The sequence below is a fragment of the Aotus nancymaae genome, unplaced genomic scaffold, assembly GCF_030222135.1.
Source record: "Aotus nancymaae isolate 86718 unplaced genomic scaffold, 86718_ANA_hifiasm-v0.15.2.pri h1tg000064l_0, whole genome shotgun sequence".
NCBI lineage: Eukaryota > Metazoa > Chordata > Mammalia > Primates > Aotidae > Aotus > Aotus nancymaae.
The window spans coordinates 505,475-510,712 of NW_026988478.1; the positions used below are offsets into that span (position 1 = coordinate 505,475).

At 46.1% G+C, this 5,238-nt stretch overlaps 1 pseudogene; it reads left to right on the forward strand.

Annotated features, from left to right (window-relative positions):
• Positions 1-818: 818 nt before the first annotated feature.
• LOC105732656 (heterogeneous nuclear ribonucleoproteins C1/C2-like) lies at positions 819-1,814 on the forward strand (annotated as a pseudogene).
• Positions 1,815-5,238: the final 3,424 nt, after the last annotated feature.

Below are 5,238 nucleotides of genomic sequence, written 5' to 3' on the forward strand. Positions count from 1 at the left end.
GTCAAGCCATATCACTGTGCATTAATTGTAAGTTGTGATTCCAGCAACCTGTGGAAAGACGAGAAAATGGTCCAGTGTCTGCAGTTTTCCACAGCGGCAAATGGAGCTCTGATGACAGTTTCCATAATCCCTGCCCCTTCCAATTGCTTGGGACTTCATTGCTTACAAAGAGCTTCCCACATCCACGATCACATATAACTCACCTTTAAGGGAGACTGTGTTATCCCGTTTTGTAGATGAGAAAATTAAGCTTCCAAGAGGCGAAAGAACTTGCTTAGGTCATGCCTGGTGGTTGGTGGCAGACAAGCTGGAATCTCTGGGATTTGCCTAAATTGATTATTGCTACTGTGCGTGCTTGGTGAAGTTCTGAGGGTCCTATCTATCTATTAAACCCTGTCCCTGTTCCAGAGCCAGTTTGGAAGGAGACAGGAGAGAAACAGCCTCAGTCCTGGAGACTTGTGAGGCCACAGGAACTATGTCCATAATATAATAGCATCCTGGGACCTGACAGCCCAGCCAGGATGCTGTCATTTTCTTGGGAGCTGTGGAGATGTGGGCAGAGAACTTGTGTGAAGTCCAGCTCAGGGGCAGGGTGGTGGTGTTTACCTGGAGTGACAGAATGTTATACAGGTGGGAAAATACCTACTATTGATTTTTTTGTGAAGCGTCGAAGACTGAGCGGTTGTGGCTGCATTGCCAACCTCGAGCAGTGGTCAGCTTCTTCATGGAGAACCCAGGAGCAGGAGACCCAGAATCGAATCTCTTCTCCCTCCCTGCCCCCGTTTTCAGCTTTGTGAGAAACCTTATCATCAAACGCAATGGCCGGCAGCATTACCAGCAAGACAGATCCTCGCTCCGTGAACTCCCATGTGTTCAGTGGGCATTCCGTGGTCAAGAAATCTGATGTGGAGGCAATCTTTTCTAAGCATGGTAAAATTGTGAGCTGCTTTGTTCATAAGGGTTTTGCCTTCATTCAATACGTGAATGAGGGAAATGCCTGGGCTGCTGTAGCAGGAGAGGATGGTAGAATGACTGCTGGCCAGGTTTTAGATATTAACCTGACTGCAGAGCTAAAAGTGAACCGAGGAAAAGCAGGTGTGAAACCATCTGCAGCAGGGATGTTCGGGTCAGTAGCAGAACACCCTTCTCCATCCCCTCTACTCAGCTCCTCCTTTGACTTGGACTATGACTTTCAACAGGATTATGATGACCCGATGTACAGTTACCCAGCACGTGTACCTCCTCCTCCTCCTACTGCTCAGGCTGTAATGCCCTCAGCATGTATCAGGAAACACCTCATGAAGGGGTAAAAGTGGCTTCAATTCTAAGAGTGGACTGCAGGGATCTTCCAAGTCTGGAAAGCTGAAAGGAGATGACCTTCAGGCCATTGAGAAGGAGTTGAACCAGATAAAACAGAAAGTGTATTCTCTCCTGGAAAACCTGGGAAAAACTGAAAAGGAACAGAGCAAACGAGCAGCAGAGATGAATAAGTCAGAAGAAAAGCAGGAAATGAGACTAATGTGAAGATGGAGTCTGGGGGGCTGTGGATGACTCTGCTGAGGAGGGGGGCCTGCTGGATGATGATGATAATGAAGATCGTGGAGATGATCCGGGGGAGTTGATCAAGGATGGTGAAAAAGAGGCTGAAGAAGGAGAGGATGACAGAGACAGCGCCAATGGCGCGGATGACTCTTAAGCACATAGTGGGGTTTAGAAATCTTATCCCAATATTTCTTTACCTAGGCGCTTGTCTAAGATCAAATTTTTCACCAGATCCTCTCCCCTAGTATCTTCAGCACACGCTCACTGTTCTCCCCATCCTTGTCCTCCCTGTGTTCATTAATTCATGCTGCCCTGCGCCTGGTCCCATTTTCACTTCCTTTGACGCTCCTAGTAGTTTTGTTAAGTCTTACCCTGTAATTTTTGCTTTTAGTTTTGATACCTATGACTTAACAATAAAAAGGATGTATGGTTTTTATCAACTGTATCCAGAATAATCTCTTGTTACGCAGGGAGTACAGTTCTTTTCATCCATACATACATGTAGTTGATTGCTCCTGAAAGCAGCTTTGAGTTAGAAGGACGTGTGTTACACCCCCACCTTAGCGTGCTGTGTGGGGCAGTTCAACCAAACGTAACAATGTACTTTTGTGAATGAGAGTTGGCATGTCCAATGCATCCTCTAGAAAAATAATCAGTGTTACAGTCTTAAGATGTGTTTTCTAAAGTTGATCCTGTGGGTTATTTTTGTGAACAGCCCGATGTTTTTCCTCAAAATAAGTCATTGTTAAACCAGGAATTTGGAGGAAAAAAAAACCCTGGTATTTTAATTTTGTGTTTTATTATTGTTTACTTCAAACTCTTTATTTTACTGTGTCCTCCACGAAGTCCCTAGAATGTACTAGATACATTTTTCTTGGAGTCATAATCATTATGCATACCAGCACAACACTACTCAGATTATATTTCATCGAGATGCATGTTGCATAAATATAAGTTGACATAGAGTGGAGATTGTTTTCACAATGGCTTTTACATCCTAATGAAAGTTTGGGAAGTATATCCTCTCTGCATTCTCATCAGTGCTTTGCGGTCCAGCTGGCACGTTTTCGAAGTTTTTGTTGTGTGCTAAATTGTTTTGTCTTTAAATAGGAGAGGCTCAAAAACATTAAGATTTCAGGAAAATTGCAACAGCTGGAGAATGGAACCCCTGCTTTCCTCTATTTTGTCCTTTTAATTACTACGTATAGCCCCAGTTACCTCCTGAGTTCTGAAGTGTTACCTCAATGTCACTGAAAATAAGAAAACTCATTTCCTGATATTCCACAGTCTGCCTTGATTAAGAACATAGAGAATGTTACACGTTTATTTTACCCTAAATGATCTTTTACCCATATTAGCTGATCTTTCTGTTTCCCCTCAACTTCATTAATTGCAGTGATTGTGTTTTTAGCACCCAGTCCTCTTAAGATGAATGTATTAAACAGCTACCAGTGTTGTGATACCTCATCCTTGAAAGGCCCGGTTCATTTGTGTTTTATACTTCAGTTTTCCCAGCACAAAAGAAAATGGCATTCATGATTTTTGTACGCACAAACCTTGAATTCTCCTATAAAGTTGCTATTGTTTCATAGCATGTAGCATCCGCATTTTTTCATCCTACACATTGTGGGCAAAACACATGCCTTATTTATAAGGATTTTATAGGTAATTTTATGTAACAGGTGACAAAAGCAAAATAGAAGGAAGAGGCTGACGTATGGACTACCCTTGAGCTCAGATACATGATATAAAGGCAATTTCTTTTGTACATTAATTCGGTCAAAAATACTGCCCACTTGATGTTTTCTGATCTGATGTGACCTCATGTTATGCAAACGTGTAGTAAGGAACCTATGACTAGAAAATAATGCTTAGAAAAAAAACAGACTACTGTTTATTCAGCGCCTGCTAGGTACCGTTTCTATATGACCCATAATCCCCACGGCATCCTGCAATGCTATTGCTGTTATCCCCTTTGCACTGATGATGGATCAGAACAGGACACTGACATCTCACACAGCGTCTCAAAGCTGGTAGCGGTCCAGCGGTTCCAGTCCAGTTCTGTGTACTATGATCCCACGCTTTTCTCATCAAGGGGACTGAGGGGCTCCTGTAACAAGGCGAACTCTAGCGTCCTCTATCTTTTTGGGGAGAGCTCAGTCACAGACTCATCACTACTGCTACTGGGAAGGTAGGAATTAAGCACAATGCTCTGTTTGGATCCAGTCATTGAATTATACTTAGCTATCGGATTCCCACAGAGAGTCTGTGCAGATGGAACAGGGCCTTCCTCCCTCACCCGATGCGTGTGCAGGAGGAGAGGCCTGACAGGGGGACCAGGCTGCAGTCTGGAGCATCAGTAGCTGTAAAGACCCGCTAGGGACTCTGCATAAGACCCAGTACCTGCTGCCTATGGGGCCGGGGGGTTACGGTCTTCTTCCGTAAAGGCTGCCACACTTTCCTGGTTCGCTTCTTCCTCTTCCCCTTGGGGGAAGGGAGGGTCTGATAACATTGAAGAGACTGAAAAAAGGGCCTGAAGTTGGACCCATCAGCCCCTCCCAAGTGCTTTTCTCTTGGTCCTCATGCACGTGAGCACAAGTTTTCCTCCTGTCGTCCCCCTCCCTGGTGCTGTGCCCTGTTAGGGACAGCCTGGAGTTTTGGGCGGGTAAACCCAATTCAGGGAAATGTATTGGGGAACGCAATTGCAGCTGCAGATCTAAGGTGCGTTTTCCAGTTTAGCTTTACCTGCTATGAAGCGGACTCTTTGGTGACTGCTTTGTCATATTGCTTGGAGCGCACTGGGGAAACAGGATGGATCGATCTCCATCTCAGGGGTTGCCCTGAAATGCCAATGTGGGGAATATGGGCGAGAGAGACGTAACCAGAGGGGGCAAACAGGCATGCCTTCACCGTGTAGCTGTTTCTGCTGTCCCAAGCCAGATGGAAACTCCTGGGATACTCTGCTACTTGCTCCCCTGTCCGCAAGCCCTCAGTGTTTTACTTTTAGATCTCTGGGTGCCTGGCACACCTGGACTGAGGCCCCAGCCTACCTCTCCAGGCTCATCTTCCCCATGCTCCGGCCTGCCTGGTCAGCTCCAGCACAGCACCCTGAATGTCCCAGTCAGTTCCAACATCTGTGGCACCCTTCTGCTGGCAATGCCGAGGGTTAAATGGGAAAACCTGGCAAGAGCCTTAGAGGCCGTGATGCTCAACTCTCCATCCAGAGAAGGGGTTATCTGGACTTGGCTTTCTTGTCTTGCTTCTTGGAGCAAGCGCTCCTGGGACTTGGTATTTCTGGTTCTTCTAAAACGTTTCTTTAGAAACCTGCCTCCGTATGTCTGCTGCAGGTGCTGTCTGTGCCACCTCCACAGATTCCAGGAAGCCTTCCTCAGGCACTTGGTCCCTCTCTGGTCCCCTGTGCCACAGTAATTAGATGATGTCTCATCATTCATTGGCATGAAACAAGTGTTGCTAACTTTTTCCTTCCCCGTCTCAACACCTGCCTTATCTTCCCAAGTAGTTGGGAGCTCCTTGAGGCTGGGGCTTTGCTCCAGCCATCTCTTTCCTCCTCCCACTTAGCACAGAGGAGGTGTCAAGAGAGCCTACGTGATTTTCTGGGCCCAACGTCTTGTCCATCTCCCAAGACTTCAACATGGAACTGAAGGGGTGGGCTGTGCAAATGGCCCCGTTTGCTCA